The sequence below is a fragment of the Mustela erminea genome, chromosome 9, assembly GCF_009829155.1.
Source record: "Mustela erminea isolate mMusErm1 chromosome 9, mMusErm1.Pri, whole genome shotgun sequence".
Taxonomy (NCBI): domain Eukaryota; kingdom Metazoa; phylum Chordata; class Mammalia; order Carnivora; family Mustelidae; genus Mustela; species Mustela erminea.
This window is the reverse complement of record NC_045622.1, coordinates 899,629-920,201: the sequence shown is the minus strand read 5'-3', so window position 1 is coordinate 920,201 and position 20,573 is coordinate 899,629.

The window sequence follows — 20,573 nt, the reverse complement described above, 5'->3', positions numbered from 1 at the left end:
AATTAAATATCCCGAATATAGAAAGGATTCTTATAACCCAAAAAGAAGACAAACAACTCCCTTTTTTTAAATGGCCAGAATATTTGCTCTCTGAGTGGCATAAACACATAAGGAGATGTTCAACATCTTAATCCTTTAGGAAATGCTAATTCAAATCACAATGACTGCTGCATCCTCAGTAGAATGGTTCAAAAAGACTGAAAGACTGAAAGTAACTGGAACTCCCTTGGAGTGAGAACAAAAAATTAGGCCCTTCAGAAAAGAGTTGGGTTACTCCTTGTAACACTAAACATTTGCTTTCCATGTGACCTATGACCCCATTCCTAAATGCTTACCGGAGAAAAATGAAAACACGTTCATGTGAACGGTTGTTCATAAATGTCAATGATCGCTTTCTTTCTTTTGGAAATGACCCAAGTGTCCGTCACTCGGTAAATGGATAAACTGTGGTCCATCCATCCGGACGACGGGAAACCACACGTGCAACCATAAGGAGGAAACCCAAAAGCCTTGGTAAGTGAAAGAAGCCAGACACAGAGGACTCATTATCACACGATTCCCTTTATATCACAAATTAGAAAAGATAGAAGAGAAATAATAGAAAACATATCACTGCTCGCCACTGGTGGGGCATAGGGGCAGAGACTGAACGTGAAGGGACATGAGGCTGGAGATGTTCTGCGTCATGACTGTGGACATGAGGCTGGAGATGTTGTGTCATGACTGTGGACATGAGGATGGAGATGTTGCGTCGCGACTGTGGACATGAGGCGGAGGTGTTCTATGTCATGATTGGGGCAGTGGCAACACTGCTGAGTATATTTGTTCAGACTGCACTAAATCAGTGAATTGTGTTATATGCTAGTTCTGCATCAGTGTCACTGATTAACAAGAGCAGTGGGGCGTAGTGCTTAGTCGACCCTCAAATGCTGTTTGACAGTCTTTTGTTTTCTTACGTCTATTCTCAGGTCTGTGGCATAAATGGCTGTGATATTATAATTTGGGGAGCATCTGAAATTGCACTCAGATTTGCTATAGGCAGGTACTTTCTCTGCGATCTTCAGGAAAAATATTGATCCATAGGAGAGGACACGATTCAATTATAAAAACAATCCTATTTTACACCCAATGGAACATGTAAAAGCACGGTTTTCTGAGGAATACATGTTGACTATGAGAGCTATGTTAAACATTTATAAGAATAACCCAGAGGTCAGGTGATATCACTCAGCCTTTGAAACGTAAGTAAACTTGACTTCCAAAATCCTAGACGATTGTAAGACCCTCCACTGTCCCTTAGCCAACTGTCCCTTAGCCAAGCCCCCTCCCAGCCACGTCCAGGCCTTCAGCCCCTGCTCCTCGGTCTAACTCCCTCCCTGCTTTGCCTTCTGTGATGAACCCACGTTCCTATTATTTTTTCCTTTGGAATGTGTAGCAGTGAAACTAACTTTGATTTGTTCTCTTCATGGTGCCATCAAGGCCTCTGCTTTCTTGGAAAAGCAGCTTAGGTGATATGTTTTGCTCCTAGACAAGAGCACCAGAGCACATGCTCACCGTCCCTCATGCAGAAAGTGTCTGGATTTCCCTCGGCATGCTTGGAGGCTGGGCGGGTCATGGGCTCTGGAGCCGGACGGCTCAGGTACATAGCCCACCTTGTCCATCTAGCAGCTGTGGGACTTTGGGCAAGTTCCTGAGCTCTCCGTGCCTCAGTTTCTCCACCTGTGGAAGAGATCCAGGCTCAGGACAAGGGGTGACATTAGGATTTCAAGCAGAGCACGTGCTGGACAAGCGTGCGCCATCGTTACTAGGGGAGATGAACGATTTATCCTGAGGTACAAGCGATGGGAAATACGAGAAGCCGATCTCCGAGTTTCCGCGAACTGGAATAAAGCAGGAAGCAGTTCTTCCCCAGCCGCGCCGTCCAGTTACTGGGAACAAACTGACCAGAGGGGCAGACTTTGTTTCAGTTTGCTGTGTGAGCCGGTCTTCTCCAGGGTGGGATTGGGTCTGGAAACAACGAAAGAGCTTCAAAAGCAACATGACAGGACCGTGTGGACAAGAGCTCTGCATTTTGGAGATCTGAGCCACGGACATGGAACACGAGTGGATTCACACAGACAGAAGGCGTTGGAACGCCCTCTCGCCTGCAGACGGAGAGGGAACTCGCCGTCCCCTGTTTGTCGGGTCGGCCCTCCGTCCACGCTCAGCTGAATGAGTCCCTTGTTCCTCAGGGAAACGGGAGAAGGTTTTTCTTTCAGTCTTGAAGATCATTTAAACACATGACCTATCTTTAGGCTGAAATTCAGTCCCTTGTTTGTCTTCAGGTATAAGGAACCCTAAAAAGGAAGTTCAGTAGCTAAAAAATACCTCTAACTTTCTCAAGCTGGTCCCAGGGTCATTGATGCTAAGTGTGTATTCTCAGTCCCAGATACAACTACCTACCTGAAGTTTCCAAAGGGAAACAAAAACCCAACTTACCCTGACAGGAGTCACTAGAGGAGATCAGGAAAGCCTGGACAGAACAGGCAACCATGAATGAAGACTCCCTCAGAGGGAGAAGTTTCCAGAACAGAGAAATGTCTCTGTCTGACCACACTTCATAGTTCTGTGTGGCTTTTACTGCTTAAATGACCATAAAGCCAGACTTGGTTTTCATCTCTAGAGTTGATAAACTATTTTTGTCTATTTATTTCTGAACTATGGTGTTCAATTTTATTAGCAATAAATAGTACAAGACTTATTTTCAAGCTTGTTTTATTTACTTATTCTCTGACAAATTGAGTTCAGTGTTTCAGATTCCCTGAACTATTTTTAAAACTTAGAAAGCAGAAGAGCCCAAGAGGGAAGACTTCAAGTGGACAAACCCGCGAGGAAGAAACAAGGTTTCAGGCGTGGACAGTGCGCTGGAAGTAGGAGCCCGGGGTCTGAAGGGTCACATACAAAAGCGCATCACACGCTACAAGGTTCTCAAGATGAACGTGACCTTCTGGGAGCCTCGTGTTAGAGAACATGCCAAGTCGGGTTTCAGCGAAGACGGCTCTCGTTTTCACGTAACACCCGGCTGGTGGCGGGACCGTGGCTCAGTCTCGTCGGTTCGACACGCCTGTCTTCGGGGCCTGCTCCGCCCCATCGCCCTGTCTGCGAGGCCCGTGCTTCCCCTCAGATGTTCACCGCGGGCCTCCTAGTGCCACGCTCTGCTCCGGAGCCAAGGATGCTGGCATGTTCCCAACCACAGAGCCCCAGGCTTCCTGTGCCTCCAGTGCCGGTCACAGTAGAGAAACCACAAACAAACCAGAAACTAGGAGTATGTCCAGCTGACATACTCAGAGACATCCTGGAGCAGGCTGGGCCCCGCCGGGCAGGAGCCGGGTCAGGGCGGCTGGGGGGGACCCCTGCAGGTTGGGCCGTCTCTGGGTGCGTTCCTCCAGGGGCTGCCAGGAGAGCAGGACCCACTCCCCTTCGTCGCCGGCAGCGTCTTTCCTGGTGGCTGCGTCTGCAGGGCCCCAGCTTCTGCTCTGGCCAGGTGATACGGTCCCTCTCTCACCTCTTGGCTCTTCACTGTCCCCTCTGGCTTCTCGGCCTCCTGCATTGCTCTTAGAATGAATTTGCTGCAGTCAGTCCCCTGTTTCCAATACTCAGTGATTTCTGTTTTCCCATTGACATGTCACTAATACTCAGTACGGTGCGCACGTGTGGGGTGTCTGGGGTGAGCTACGTGGAGCTCTCGGCGAAGACCCAAGTCCTAAAATCCGAAGGAGAGAGCAAGGAAACCATGCTTCAGGGAAAAGAGTGCCACAGGAAGAACAGTTCCATGCAAAGGCCCTGAGGCTGAGTAACCGTGAAGAGGCTCCTGGGACCGGGGAGAGGCTTGGGTAGGAGGAGACTGAGGGAAGGGATGAAGTCGGAGGAGCCGCGGGGAGACCGCCATGGGGGGCTCCCAGGTCATCCTATCGACCTGAGAAGCTAGAGAGACTCAAGACGAGAAGCGACGTGGTGATCGTCTGACTTGCGTTTAGAAGATCCCTGCAGCTGCAGACACAGGAGGCGGACGGGAAGCTCCGAGCACCGCCGGGTGATGCTGGCCGCCGAGAGAAATAAACCTGCCCCTGAGGGGGCCACGACAGGATGGGCTCTTCCGTCTCATGGCCGTAGTGTGACTCAAGACGGGAGTCAAGGGCAAGCCAGGCTTCTTCCCAGACAGCTGGGAGAACGGAGCGTGCATTCACTGGGCCACTGGCCCCGGGGAGGAGCAGCTCTGACAGAAAATCCAGACTCCAGCAGGCAGAGGATACGTGGGTCAGAGGTTCAGAGGCGAGGCTGAGTGTGGGGTGTCCATCCAGTCCAGGATCGGGTCAGGCCCCCTGGGCGGTGACCCAGAGAGGGACGAGAAGTGGCTGGAAATCCATTCCTCATCAGCAGCAGCCTGAAGGTGCTGTACGTTTGGGCCCCACAGCCATCACACGGGGGCACGTGGGCACGGGGTCCTGCTGGGGTCTGTCCCCAGGCGGCCTGCCCTGAGAGGTTCACCGCCGCTCCCAGCCCATCGGCAGACCCTCCTGGTCAGAGCGGGCACATCTTGTAGGACAGGGACAAATGGACAGGCAGGCACGAGCTCCCCAGCTGCCCAGATTGAAGCAAAGGACGGTCAGCGTGGGGGCCAGTCCAGGATGCGAAGTCAGCCGTGCCAACCGTACGTCACGGTCTCAGTAAATTCATGGAAAGATAAATACATTTGTCCTTAATGCAGGAAAATTTACCACTTGAGGAGGCTTCCGTCATGCCTTCCCGAGGAGAACTGTTTTCCGTGATGGAGGGGAGCTCTGTCCGCCTCCTCGCACATGGTCTGCAGCCGGATTCTGGCCTGCAGGGTCGCTGAGACGTTGTTTAGTAAGTATTACTAAGTTCACTGACACTGTTTCTACGAGGATGCGACTTCAGGAACCACAGAGAGAATCCGTTCAAGAAGCTGCTGCATTCCCATCAGAGGAGGACCCTCTTTTTAACCTGCCTGCCGGCACAAGCCAGGAGGAGCCCCAGGCCTGCCCACGTGGGAAGGTCTCCGTCCTTAGCAGAAAATGCGATTTTTAAGTCCTTCATTTCACTGATACTCATCTCAAGCCAGTTCTTTTTCTTTCTTTCTTTTTTTTTTTGTAAGATTTTATTTACATATGAGAGAGAGAGAGAGAGAGAGAGAGAGCACACAAACAGGTCAGGGCGAGGGGCAAGGGGGGTAGGGGACAGAACGTGAAGCTGACTCCACCTGTGCAGGGCCCCCCGGGCCTTGATCCCACGACCCTGAGATCATGACCTGAGCAGAAACCAAGAGTCAGACGCTTAACCGGCCAAGCCCCCCAAGCCCCCCGAAGCCGGTTCTGTATGGACACTTTAAGCGATTGTACTGGTGACCATCTCCAAACACAGGACTCAGCTTGCCCCGAGCTGTCTCATTTGTCCTGTAGGAGTGGCCGCTGCTGTTTTTCACACATGATGAGGCTCTGAGGCCTTAGCTTGCCTGCCCAGGATCATGGCCGAGTGTCAGCCCCCACGGCCGCTCCCATGCTCCGGTGTCTGCGGTCTCCTCGCAGAGCACGGGCCTCTGCACATTCCGCATGCACCGCGGAACAGGCTCCCCCTGCGCGGTGGTCTGTGCGCCTATAGGAACCGGGCTCCACCCGCTCCAGGCTTGCGGCAGCAGAAGGCTCAATTGCACAGGCTTCCTGGTTCTTCTGCAACACGTTTCACCAAAGCTGGATTTCGCGATTCCTGTGGTTTCTTTTCTCAATGCGTGTAAAGGACAAAGAAGGAGCGTGGTGCATTCCCCGTTAAGCAATCCGACGGCACAGCGAGCGGCAGGCGGTAGCACCTGGGGTGCCCGTCCACAGAGATGCCCTCGGCATGCAGTTGTCAGAGGAAGTGGGGCCCCAGGGGCTGGGTCTCAGCTGTCTGCCTGGGACCCCACTATTCCGTGGTCCTAAATGCAGCCCCAAACACTGGCCTGCCGGGTCCTGGCATCGAACTCCGTGAGCAGGGGACAACGCCGTGACCGTGAGAAGTTACTGTTTCACTGACCACCTCTTGATCTTACTTGGTTCTCAAGGCAAGGCTGAGGCCTAAGAAGAAAATGCTGGCGAGGGGGATGCTTTCTACGACGAGGAAGGCAAAGATCCTGGATGAGCTGAGTTAAAGGAAGAATTTGTGTTCAGACTCCTGCCTGGCCGTGTTCTTCCAGCCGGTCGGGGGCCCTTGGTTGGAGCCCAGGATGACGCCCACTGCCCCTCCCGCCCCTCCTGGCCCCTCTCCCTGAGCTGCTGGGAATCTTGTCCTATCCGCCCTGTGGTGGCTCATGGCCCTCCTCCAGCACTGGCAGCATCTCGGTCTGAGCTCCCTGCTCACGCGGTGCCACTTAGAACTCGTGGCCTGAGCTTCTGGGCCCTGTGCCACTGCTGACCCCTGAAACCTGCCCCCGTCTGCAGAAGGGTGGGGGAGCGTCCTACCCAGGGAAACCATCTGCACCTTGGGACCACCTTTTCTCCTGGAAAACAGAACATGCACTTCGCAGTTTGTTTGTTTGTTTCTTTCCTTCTCTTTTTAAATGGGTGGCTTCAACCCCAAATGTTTATTTCTCACAGTCCTGGGGCTGGACCATGGAGGCCAGCAACTGCCTTCCAGTGACAGTTCTCTTCCTGGTGATGTCACAGGACCTTCCCTGGACAGTGTCCAGAGAGAGTGCGCTCCCCTCTCTTGTGTCTTTTTATAAGGGCACTAATCCCATCACTGGGCCCATACTCTGACCCATCTAAACCACCTCCCTCCCAAAGGCCCCACCTCCAAATTCCATCCCTCTGGGGATTAGGATGTCAACACAGAGATTGAGCCCCAGGCGTGGGACACCAGTGTTGGCTCCGCAGCAATGCACAATGAGAATTACTCTGGGAGCTTTTAGAATTTCTGATAATGAGGCTCCTTTCTGCTGGACCAATTAAGTCAGAGTCTGGGGAGGGTGAGGCCTGAGCCCCTGCATTTCCAGCGAGCTCCCCCATGAGGCCGGTGGAGTGTCTGAGCAGCACTGACTTCCTGCCGCAGAGGTTCCCTGGGGTTCCTGTGGATCGCAGCTGCCTGTTGGGTAATAATTCTGTGTGGGGGCCTCCCTCCTGCCTGTTGTCCTGCTAAGGCCTCTGAGGCTATGTGGGCAGAGGGAGGGCCCGTCAGAGGGCCAACGAGGCTGTGTCCTCCTGCTCGTGCCCCCGTGACCTCACCCCGGGTGCGAGTGGCAGGCCTCGTTCTCATCGTCCCTGACACGGCCCCACCAGCCGTAATGAGCACAGGAGGCCCAGCACATGTGCAGCCGCTTCAGCGAACGCCTGCGCCCGTGTGCCTGGGGCCTCTCCCTATAAAGCTGGGAGGAAGCGCCCTGCTGTGGGAGAAGGGGCCTCAGTGGGGAGAGGAGCTGGTTTGGCCTGCAGCCCTGCCACGGCCTGGGCAGCAGCTTCCGGCACCTCTCGGTTCCCAAGTGCCTTCTCAGTCAGGGAGGACGATCCTGGCCTTGGCCCGGCCCCGCAGCTCCCCGCCCTTGACCGCTCCGGAGCCTGGTTCCATAACCGCAGCTGTGGTGGGGAGCAACAAGCGTCAGAAAGGCCCCATTTGGGCACCTTCTGTTTCGCTCACCCGAGCCAGCCCCTCAGGGGTCCCATCCCCAGGACAACAGGCCTCTTGCTCGGCTGGCATCGGTGGGAAATGCTGGATTCAGGGATTAAAGCTAGTTGTGAAACAGCTTTCCCAGAAAGGCCCCAGCCCCGCCTGAGCTCTGAGGGCTTGGAAATCTGACTGAAGCGCCAGGAACTCACGAAAGCTGTCGTACAGACGACTCCGCAGGCAGCTGGCACAGACGGCGCGTTCCTGTCCCGGAGCTGTCTGATCCGCTGGGGAGAGAAGAAGGCTTCCTGACTTACTCCTCCTGCCAAGGAGGGCTGCCATGGGTCTCCTCCTCTGTCTTTGCCCCCCAGGCTCTGCGTGACAGGTAGGGTTCTGGTGCTGGTGGCAGCCCCGGGCAATGGGGGGAGGGGCGTGACCAGCCGTGGCCAGCCTTGCCCAAGGAGGGCTTGCATCTCCGGCCCACTCCGTCCTCCAGCTCCTGCGGGCGAGCACATGGTGCCTTAACTCCAAGCTGCTCTGATGAGTAAAACACACTGGAAAAAGGGCGGGGAGCGCCTGAGAGCCGTTAAGCCTCTGCCTTCAGCTCAGGTCATGATCCCAGGACTCTGGGATCGAGCCCCACATAGGGCTCCCTGCTCAGCGGGGAACCTGCTACTCCCTCTCCCACTCCCCCTCCTTGTGTTCCCTCTTTTGCCTTCTCTCCCTGTTAAATAAATAAAATCTTAAAAAAAAAAAAGTAAAATGTTAAAATAAATAAATAAATAAAAGGCGGGGCGCACCCTGACAAGGCTGATCTCCTCAGAGAAAGTTCTAGAATTTGATTGCACCCGGTGAGGTTCTCCTCCTCTCCACGGCATTTATTGGGGGGAAAAGACCAGGTTTGGCCCGTAGGAGAACCCTGAGGTCAACACCCAGAGGAGAACCCAGCCAGGTGACAGGACCGGGCGCTCTAGGACCCCCGCTGGGGAGCGCACACCTGCTCACGCTGTCCGAGCCCTGCCTGAGCCGCCAGCCTGTCAAGTCTGGTTTTCACCGTTTTCTGAATTTAAATCTTTGAATCTTCGGCATTATTTAAAACATTTAAAATTATTTTAAAAATTTAAAAATGCCCGTGCGCACCCTAGTGAGAACCCGACTGAGCTGAGAGAGTGCTCGTGTGGCCCCGCTGCCTGTTAAAGGGAAACACGCAAACCCAGGTTTCTCTGATTTCAGCTTCAGGTGGATCCCCAGGGAGAACGTGTGGCTCCTGATACGAGACGGGACGGACCTGAGATTCTTCCAACAACAGTGAGTAAAATGGTTCTCTTCCTCTGGGATTGGTGTAGGCCACACAGCCTGTGAAGGTACCAAGAAGACACGGGAGATTTGTTAAAACCTTTTTTTCTTCCCACATAAGGCACAGACCCAGAAATTACAATTAAAAAATTGAATTTGGGCACCTGGGTGGCTCAGTCAGTTAAGCAGCTGCCCTCGGCTCAGGTCATGATCCCAGGGTCCTGGGATCGAGGCCCACGTCGGGCTCTCTGCTCAGCAGGAAGTCTGCTTCTCCCTCTGCTGCTCCCCTTGCTCGTGCTGTCTTGCAGTGAAGAATTCTAAGATGTACGCTCATAGCAACATTCAAATACACCACATAGTTTTACTAACTACAGTGCCCATGCGGTACATGAGAGCTCCGTAACTTATTTATTTTATCGCTGGAAGTTTGGAACTCCTGACTGCCTTCACCCGTTTCGCCCACCCCCTCCTCCCGCTGCGTCTGGCAACCACCAGTCTGCTGTCCTGTATTTGAAAGCTTGGGTGGGGTGTTTTGTTTTGTTCACCTTCCACTTAGAAGTGATAAAGCAGCGTACTCACAGTGACCACAAGCTGAACACAACGTAAATGTCCCTCGATAGATGAACGGTAGGTAGACTTGGGTGCCATCGTGGCTAGAACACCAATCATCAGCTTAAAGGGATAAACTATTAACAGACACAACAACTTGGCTGGCTCTCAAGGCATTACATTAAGTGGGGAAAAAAAAATCTCAAAAAGTCACAAACTGTGATACCTTCTCTAACTGACAAAATTATAGCGATGGAAAACCAGTTCCTGGTTGCTGGGGATGTGGGATGGCGGGAACCCTACAAACGTGCCAGCATCATTTCCTGGCTTCCTAAGATGGAATCATTAGGGGAAACGGAGGAAAGGTACACAGGTCCTCTCTGTACAATCTTTCCAACTTTGTGTGATCCTTTTAAATTTTTTTTGAAAGATATCTGTGTTCAATTTAATATTTAACATTTGATTTGTATGTTGCCTCAAAAAGTTTCAAAGACACTGAGGGAGAAGAAAATAAGGTCAAGAATAATATATAACATGGACGCCCAGGGGGCTCAGTCTGTGAAGGTCTGCCTTCCGCTCAGGTCATGATCTGGGGGCCCTGGGATCCAGCCCCGCGTCAGGCTCCCTGCTCAGTGGGGAGCCTCCTTCCCCCTCTGCCGCTGCTGCCCCTGCCTGTGCTCTGTCTCTCGCTCACTCTTGCTCTATCTCAAACAAAATCTTTTTAAAAGATTTATATTTATTTTAATATATTATATAATGTATATGTAGTATATATAATAATATAATATATAATAAACGCCTTTTTTTCCCTTTAGAAAGACTGAATTGTGTGTAAAGCCTTATATATCTGCAGGAGTTTCCTCGGTGATGCTCGAGGCACTAGGAGCAGAGACCGCCCCTGGGCAGGAGCGAGATGGCAGGAATTCAGAGCGGGGACACTTGCAAGGGTGCACTAATGACTGCACAGGGACCACAGGTTGGGGCTGGGACCGGCAGAGCTGCGCAGTGACCTCACAGCCTCCCCAGGCCAGCAGGCGTGCTTCCTCCCTCGGCCACCAGATGGCAGTGGCTCCCCAGAGCATTTGAGCAGAAGGTCAGGAAATCCCCAGGCGCCCTCCAGGCGGGCCTCCCATCTTACAAATCAGGCCCAGAGCCTTCTCCCCCCTGGCCTGCCTCCCTGGACCCGCTGCCCCAGGCATCTACGCACCCGGCCTCCGTGCGCGTGTGCTCAGGTCCCTGGTCAGCAGGGTCTGAGCTTGCACCCCAATGCACCCCCCCACCCCTCAGGAGCACAAGAACAAACGTATTTCAGATGAAAGTAAATGAACTCACCTGCTGAAACAGCTCTCTCTGCTTTTCCCAAGAACGCAAATCCTGAATCAAGCCCACCAGAGTCGGTGCAAGGTCAGATGCTATCCTCTTGGCTCTCAGACCTTGCTGTGCCCCATGGAGGCTTCTCTGCTAGCCTCTAGTCCTCTCTCATGCAGTGAATTTATTTTTAATTTTTTATTATTTTTATTAACATGTAATCTTTTATTTGCCCTGGGGTGCAGGTCAGGCTTACACACTTCACAGCACTCACCATAGCACATACCCTCCCCAGTGTCATTAACGCAACCACCCTACCCTACTCCCCTCCCCCCAGCAACCCTCAGTTTGTTTCATGAGATTAAGAGCCCCTTATGGTTTGTCTCCCTCCCAGTCCCAACTTGTTTCATTTTCTTCCCCTCCCTATCCCCACAACCCCCAACCCTGCCTCTCAAATTCCTCATATCAGGGAGATCGTATGATAATTGTCTTTCTCTGATTGACTTATTTTATTAAGCATAATACCCTCTAGTTCCATCCACGTCATTGCAAATGGCAAGAGTTCATTTCTTTTGATGGCTGCATAGTATTCCATTGTGTATATATACCACATCTTCTTTATCCATTCATCTGTTGATGGACATCTAAGTTCTCTTCATAGTTTGTCTATTGTGGACATTGCTGCTATAAACATTCGGGTGCATGTGCCCCTTCACATCGTTAGATCGGTATCTTTAAGCAATTGCTGGGTCACAGAGTAGCTCTATTTTTAACTTCTTGAGGAACCTCCATACTGTTTCCCAGAGTGGCTGCAGCAGCTTGCATTCCCACCAACAGTGTTGGAGGGTTCCCCTTTCTCCTCATCCTCACCAACACCTGTCCTTTCCTGACTTCTTAATTTTAGCCATTCTGACTGGTGTGAGGTGGTATCTCACTGTGGTTTTGATTTGTATTTCCCTGATGCCCAGTGATATGGAGCACTTTATCATGTGTCTGTTGGCCGTCTGGATGTCCTCTTTGCAGAAATGTCTGTTCATGTCCTCTGCCCATTTCTTGGTTGGATTATTATTCTTTGGGTGTTGAGTTTGATAAGTTCTTTATAGATTTTGGATACTAGCCCTTTATCTGATATGTCATTTGTGAATATCTTCTCCCATTCTGTCCGTCATCTTTTGGTTTTGTTGACTGTTTCCTTTGCTGTGCAAAAGCTTTTGATCTTGATGAAGTCATAATACTTCATCTTTGCCCTTGTTTCCCTTGCCTTTGGTGATGTTCCTAGGAGGAAGATGGTGGAGCTGAGGTCGAAGAGGTTGCTGCCTCTGTTCTTCTCTAGGACCTTGATGGATTCCTGTCTCACATTGAGGTCTTTCATCCATTTGAAGTCTGTTTTTGTGTGTGGTGCAAGGAAATGGTCCAGTTTCATTCTTCTGCATGTGGCTGTCCAATTTTCCCATTGGACATTCTTTTCTGCTTGATCAAAGATTAGTTGATCATAGAGTTGAGGGTCTATTTCTGGGCTCTCTATTCTGTTCCATTGATCTACATGTTGTTTTTGTGCCAGTACCATACTGTCTTGATGATTACAACTTTGTAATAGAGCTTGAAGTCTGGAATTGTGATGCCACCAACTTTGCTTTCTTTTTCAACATTCCTCTGGCTATTTGGGGTCTTTTCTGGTTCCATATACATTTTAGGATTATTTGTTCCATTTCTTTGAAAAACATGGATGGTATTTTGATAGGGTTTGCATTAAATGTGTAGATTGCTTTAGGTAGCATAGACACTTTCACTGTATTTGTTCTTCTAATCCATGAGCATGGAGCATTTTTCCATTTCTTTGTGTCTTCGCCAATTTCTTTCCTGAGTACTTTATAGTTTTCTGTACAGATTCTTTGTCTCTTTGGTTAGGTTTATTCCTAGGAATCTTATGGTTTGGGGTGCAATTGTAAATGGGATTGACTCCTTAATTTCTCTTTCTTCTGTCTGGCTGTTAGTGTAAAGAAATGCAACTCATTTCTGTGCATTGATTTTATATCCTGACACTTTACTGAATTCCTGTATGAGTTCTACCAGTTTTGGAGTGGAGTCTTGGGTTTTCCACATAGAGTATCATATCATCTGCAAAAAGTGAGAGTTTGACCTTTTCTTTGCCAATTCGCATGCCTTTAATTTCTTTTTGTTGTCTGATTGCTGAGGCTAGGACTTCTAGTACTATGTTGAATAGCAGTGATGATAGTGGACACCTCTGACCTCTGACCTTAGGGGAAAAGCTCTCAGTTTTTCTCCATTGAGAATGATATTCACTGTGAGTTTTTCATAGATGGCTTTGATGATATTGAGGTATGTGCCCTCTATCCCTACACTTTGAAGATTTTTTATCAAAAAAGGATACTGTACTTTGTCAAATACTTTTCAGCATCTGTTGACAGGTTCTTGTTCTTGTTCTTTCTTTTATTAATGTGTTGTATCACTTGATTGATTTGCGGCTGTTGAACCAACCTTCCAGCCCGGGAATAGATCCCACTTGGTTGTGGTGAATAATCCTTTTAATGTACTGTTGCATCTTATTGGCTAGAATTTTGGTGAGAGTTTTCCTGTCTGTATTCATCAAGGATATTGGTGTGCAATTCTTTTTGATGGGGTCTCTGTCTGGTTTTGGGATCAAGGTAATGCTGATCTCCTAAAATGAGTTTGTAAGTTTTCCTTCTTTTCTATCTTTTGGAACAGTTTCAGGAAAAAGGGTATTAATTCTTCTTTAAATGTTTGGTAGAATTCCCCTGGGAAGCCATCTGGCCCTGGGCTCTTTTCTGGGAGATTTTTTGATGACTGCTTCCATCTCCTTACTGGTGTGGGGTCTGTTCAGGTTTTCTATTTCTTCCTGGTTCAGTTTTGGTAGTTTATATGTCTCTAGGAGTGCATCCATTTCTTCCAGATTGTCAAATTTGCTGGCATATAGTTACTCATAATATGTACTTATAATTGTCTGCATTTCTTTGGTGTTGGTTGTGATTTCTCCTCTTTCATTCATGATTTTATTTATCTGGGTCCTTTTTCTTTCTTTTTGAAAGCCTGGCCAGGGGTTTATCAACCTTATTAATTCTTTCAAAGAACCAGCTCCTAGTTTCGTTGATTTGTTCTACTGTTCTTTTGGTTTCTATTTCATTGATTTCTGCTCTGATCTTTATTATTTCTCTTCTCCTGCTGGGTTTAGACTTTCTTTGCTGTTCTTTCTCCAGCTCCTTTAGGTATAGGGTTAGATTGTGAACTTGAGACCTTTCTCGTTTCTTCAGAAAGGCTTGTATCACTATATACTTTTCTCTCAGGACCACCTTTGCTGTGTACCATAGATTTTGAACAGTTGTGTCACTTTCATTTGTTTCCATGAATTTTTTCAATCTTTTTCAATTTCCTGGTTGACCCATTCATTCTTTAGTAGGATGCTCTTTAGCCTCCATGTATTTGAGTTCTTTCCATTTTTCCTCTTGTGATTGGGTTCTAGCTTCAGAGTGTTGTGGTCCAAAAATATGCAGAGAATGATCCCAATCTTTTGGTACCAGTTGAGACCTGATTTGTGACCCAGGATGTGATCTATTCTGGGGAATGTTCCATGTGCACTAGAGAAGAATGTGTATTCTGTTGCTTTGGGTTGGAATGTTCTGAATATATCTGTGATGTCTTTCTGGTCCAGTGTGTCATTTAAGGCCTTTATTTCCTTGTTGATCTTTTGCTTGGGTGATCTGTCCATTTCAGTGAGGGGGATGTTAAAGCCCCCTACTATTATTGTATTATTGTCAATGTATTTCTTTGATTTCCTCATTAATTGGTTTATATAGTTGGCTGCTCCCATGTCCGGGGCATAGATATTTAAAATTGTTAGATCTTCTTGTTGGACAGACCCTTTAAGTATGATATAGTGTCCTTCCTCATCTCTTTTATGGTCTTTGGCTTAAAATCTGATTGATCTGATATAAGGATTGCCACCCCTGCTTTCTTCTGATGTCCATTAGCATGGTAAATTGTTTCCCACCCCCTCACTTTCAATCTGGAGGTGTCTTTGGGTCTAAAATGAGTTTATTGTATACAGTATATTGATGGGTTTTGGTTTCTTATCCATTCTAATACCCTGTGTCTTTTAATTGGGGCATTTAGCCCATTTACGTTCAGAATTAACTATTGAAAGATATGAATTTAGTGCAATTGTATTGCCTGTAACATGACCATTACTGTCTATTCTCTCTGTTCTTTTCTGGTCTGCTACTTTTAGGCTCTCTCTTTGCTTCAGGACCCCTTTCAATATTTGCTGTGGGGCTGGTTTGGTGTTTACAAATTCTTTTAGTTTTTATTTTACCTGGAAGCTTTTTATCTCTCCTTCTATTTTCAATGATATCCTAGCTGGATATAGTATTCTTGGCTGCATATTTTTATCATTTAATGCTCTGAATATATCATGCCAGTTATTTCTGACCTGCCAGGTCTCTGTGGATAAGTCTGCTACCAATCTAATATATTTACCATTGTATGTTACAGACTTCTTGTCCTGAGCAGCTTTCAGGATTTTCTCTTTGTCACTAAGACTTGTAATTTTACTATTAGATGATGGGGTGTGGACCTATTTTTATTGGTTCTGATGGGGGTTCTCTGTGCCTCCTGGATTTTGATACTTGTTCCCTTTACCATATTAGGGAAATTCTCTACTATAATTCACTCCAGTGTACCTTCTGTCCCCCTCTCTCTTTCTTCTTCTTCCTGGATTCAAATTATTCTAATACTGTTTCACCTTATGGTATCACTTATTTCTCAAATTCTCCCTTCATGGTCCAGTAGTGTTTGTCTCTCTTTTGCTCAGCTTCTTTATTCTACATAATTTGGTCTTCTATATCATGCTCTTGTCTGCCTCATTTATCCTAGCAGTAAGAATCTCTATTTTTTATTGTACCTCATTAATAGCATTTTTTATTTCAATAAATAAATGGCTAGATTTTATTTCATTAAATAAATGGTTAGATTTTAGTTCTTTCATTTCTCCAGAAAGGGATTTTATTTCTCCAAAAAGTATTTCTCTAATACCTTCCATGCCTTTTTCAAGCCCAGCTAGCACTTTGAGAATTGTCATTCTGAACCCTAGATCTGACATATTAGCAATGGCCATATTGATTAGGTCCCTAGCCATTGGTACTCCCTCTTGTTTTGTTATTTGTGGTGAGTTTTTCGCCTTGTCATTTTATCCAGATAAGAATATATGAAGGAGAGAATAAAATATTCAAAGGGTGGCAAAGAACCCAGAAAAATGTATGCTAACCAAATCAGAAGAGAACCAAAACTGGGGGGAGAAGTAAGGAGGGGGAAATATATATATATATATATATATATATATATATATATATATATATATATATGGAGAAAGAGCGAGAGATTAGACTGGTGAATAGAACAGAGCCACACACTCGATTTTGGATGTATTTTCGTCTCTTACAAGAACTACCTCCCGAAATTTTAAAGAAAGAAAAACATATATATATAAATAGGGGTAAACATGATGAAGGGATGGAATATGACTGTAAAGATGAAAATTTTTAAAAATTCTTAAAAAAGGGATTGATAAGATAAGTTGGTTGGAAAAAGAAAAAAAGAGAGAGGAGAGAACACGCCATGCACTAGATTTAGGGTATATTTTGATCTATTGGAAGAAATTGTATCCCTAAATTTTAAAGAAAAAACCCTGTATGTATACAAAAAGTAAGGTTAAATACAATGAAGGGATAAAATATTACTACAACAATGAAGGTTTAAAAATAATTTTTTAAAAAGGTTAAGATAAACTGGTTAGGAAATGTTAAAAGAGGAAAGAGGAAAAGTTAAAAAAAAATAAAATCAGAAAAAAATAAAATTAAAAAAATTTAACTTTGTAAAAGACTAAAGGATCACAGGTAAAAAGCCATGAATTCTTTGCGTTGCTTTCCCCTCCTCTGGAGTTCTGTCGTTCTTGATGAGTGAACTTGGTCTTGGCTGGATGTTCTTGGGGATCTTCTGGGGGAGGGGCCTACTGCAGTGATTCTCACACGTCTTTGTCAGAGGCGGAACCCACCGCCCTTGCCAGGGGCGGGGCTAAGTAACCTGCCCAGGTTCGCACTCCGCAGCCTTTGTTCCCTGATCGCTGTCCGTACCGCTTTGGAGGATGGGAATGAAGATGGCGGCGCCCAGTGCCCCACCGGAGGAGCCAAGACCTCCAGCCCCACTCCTCAGTGTCCTCGGAGAAAAGCCGTCAGTCCCTCCCATCTTCCTGGTCTCCAGCCGAGCTCTGTGCTCACCCGGCCTGTGACCCAGCGTCTCTGTCTGGTGCACAGCCCCGTTTGGAGCCTGCATAGCCTGCCGTGCTCCTGTGCCGCCTGTCCTGGAGAAGGAAGGTGAGTCTCCTGGATCTGCCACTTGTGGGGTCCCTGGTCAAAGAGCAGAGGCCCAGCTGTGCCTCAGTTTAAGGTAACCCCGAGCTGACAGCCCCCCCTCGGCTCCGTCTCTGCAGCGGCTTCCCCGCTCCAATCCCTGGCAGCTCTGCCGCACTCAGACACCCCCGGTCTTTCTGTGACCCCGCGGGTCCTGAGACCACACTGGCCCCACGAGGGCTCACCCCTGCTTGGCCTCTGCAGCGCCGTCCCTCCGTGGAGCGGACTCTAAAAGTGCCGGTTTTGTGCTCCGCTGCTCCCCCGCTTGCCGGAGCCGGCCCCTCCCCCCACGGTCTATCTTCCCGTCCTTCGGGTTCATGTCACCGCAGGTCCCACCTGCCAGACAGTGGTCGATTTCCTGTTCCTAGCACTGCCGCTCTTCTCCTCCTATTTCCTGTTGAGTTTGTAGTTGTTTGGTGACTTTCTCGCTGAACTGGGATCTGATGTCCTTTCAGTCTGCTGCTCCGGCCGCCATCTGCCTCCAGCTCTAGTGCAGTGAATTTTAGCCGCTTCTTTTCTCTGGACCAGCCGGTCCTCGAGGGCTGCACCCTGTCATTCCTTTGCAAGGCTCTTTTGGATGCCCAAAAGGGAAAAATTAATATGGAACATTCTGATGCCCGTAATTGGTCCCCATGACCTACCAAATGAACTTGAAGCCTCTTGCTGTCATTCAAGGTCACCAACATGTCCCCTAATGGCTTGCCTTCATGTCCCACCCACTCCCAGCCTGGATGAGACCCTGGGTGTCCCCATGAGCACAGGTCAAGGATACCAGGTGCCCCTGGAAAAAGGCCCCTGAGTGATACACGTTATGGATGGTGGGCTGTACTTACAATGTTACAATACTAGGTACCAGGAAGGTTCTGGAGCCGGACTGCTTGGGCTCACATCTCCTTCCCTTCTCTTACTGCCTGTGCAACTTGGGAAAGCCTTCCTTTACCCGCTCTGTGCCTCGGTTGGCCCCTGGGCAAAGAAGGAGCTAATAATGGCTCATTTCCTACCAGGTTTTTATCTATTTCTGGAGAATGGGCTCAGTATATACATAGATCGGGCACATCGTAAGGATTCAATTGCTCAGCAGTACTGGATTTCTGCTCTGTGGCAGCTGTGGTGGAGAAATGAGGAACAGGGTCTCTAACCCTTGCTGCATGGGAAGGAGGCTTGTGTTCCTGCCTCTGACTGGGAAAAGGCCTGAGGCTCAAGGAGGTTCCCCATCCTTCCGGACTCCACAGGGCAGGACGTGCCAAAGCCCAAGGCCGTCCCTGTCCTCCTGACTCACACTTTCCAAACCTCGGGCCACGGCTTGTGCCCACGTGCCGTTGTCCACTGAACGCTCTATAGTCTGGCTCTCCATGCTTTACGTGACCACAGCACAGACACGTGTGATCACTTGACCACAGCATGCGCGTCAGCTTCATCTGCTTGCCCAAGTGAGGTTGAAGCGTTGGCCAATTCTCCCAATTCATAATAAGGTAAACAAGTCTTAAATGTGTGTCCATCTTTCATCTAAAATACTGAGGGTCCCACAGTGCTTGGTAAACACAGTGTCCTCCCTGCTGCTCTGTTTCTATTTGCATGGACTTTCAGGAATGAAGGAGATGGTCTGCTGTGCCACGATGTGCTCGGACCTGGAAACACTTGTAATTTGTTAACAAGGTAGCTTTCGTGTTAGGAGATATTTGCCACAATTTAAAAAGCAAGAAAGCGGGATGCCTGGGTGGCTCAGTTGGTTAAGCAGCTGCCTTCGGCTCAGGTCATGATCCCGGCGTCCTGGGATCGAGTCCCGCATCGGGCTCCTTGCTCAGCAGGGAGGCTGCTTCTCCCTCTGCCTCTGCCTGCCATTCTGTCTGCCTGTGCTCGCTCTCTCTCCCTCTTCTCTCTGATAAATAAATAAAATCTTTATAAAAGATAAATAAATAAATAGCAAGAAAGCAAACCAAACAAACAAAAATCCGAAAGAACTACAGGAGTGGGGGAGGAAGCATAAAGTTAGTCACTGGTGGGAGAATATCGGGAGAAATGTATTCTGTAAATCAGCGTTTTTAATTATTTGAGCAAATTAATAACCTGTATTCCTCTCGAATCAAACTGTCATAACACAGGAGCGCTGAGATAAGATCTGGTCAGTACTCCAGAGTCCGTCACTGGACTCCAGCCTCCCCCCCATTCCTGTTGTGGAAAACCATGCTTCCTCAGAAAAATGCCCTTCCCTCGACTGTGTTGCTCTCCAGAGAGCCAGTTGTCTTTGTATTGTCGACATTTATCACAGCGAAGACACAGTCCTGAACATTCTATCCTGGGAACGAGAGACTGAGCACTTTCCTACGTCCAGACTAGAGTCGGGGAGAAGCCGGGCCTCTCCCTGCGGATTACAGAGGCCCACAGGCTGGGGATGTTGTGTGTGGTCCCCCACACGTCATGTGAGATGCGGGTTAACTGTGACTTCACATGCACTTGGTGCGTGTTCTGGTCACAAACACAGCACGGTGGCACATCCCAGGACTCAGCTATGTGCTCACTCGTGCCAGTGGCTGCTCTGCGCTGAAGGAGGTGGCCCCGCTGTTATTTGGTGCATTCCGCTTCTCACTGCAGCGGACAAAGGCGACCTGGGGACGTTCATAATACAGTTAAATCACAAAGACTGCTGGTTTCATGATCTCTGTGAATGTCAGGGCCAGTCAAGCACATTCCAACTTTACTGCGTTCCAGAGATCATTGGTACTGTATTTGCGTTTGCCTCCACACGTTTTTTCTTTTCTCTGGTTTTCCATTGACCGCAGTAGTTTAGGATTCTGCTGTTTGGCCTCCACATGGTGTTTTTTCCAGTTCTTTTCTTGTGACTTATTCCTAGTTTCATTCAGTTGTAGTCAGAAAAGGCACGGTACCTTATTGTGTAACTTGAAGACTGTATCCCAGGAGGAAGGGGGTGTCTGTCTATACCCCAGTCTTGAGGGGTTGGGAGGGCTGTGTGCAATGCCAGAATAGACACAGGAACAGATGCCCTAGTTCTCTCTGCCAAGTGCCTGGGAGGCTGGGACGGGGCCATTCGCCTAGTTCGACCCGCTCAGCGTTTCAGCGGTGATTCCCGCGGACCGTTCTCCTGCCTGCGTGGTTCCCTTCCTGGATAACCAGTACTACCTGGTTTTCCCAAGAGATGCTAGTATGCGAAGGGGAAAGAAACAAGGCAACTGTCTTGTTACTGGGGTGAGGGTCGATAGGACATATCCCAGGGGCCCACAGCCGGGAGGAAGGCAGGCCCAAGGGCTGGAGCCAGAGGGCCAGACAGGGCGCACAGGTGCGGAGAGAGAGAGCATCAGGGAGGTGGCCGGCCAGACACAATCGGGTCCT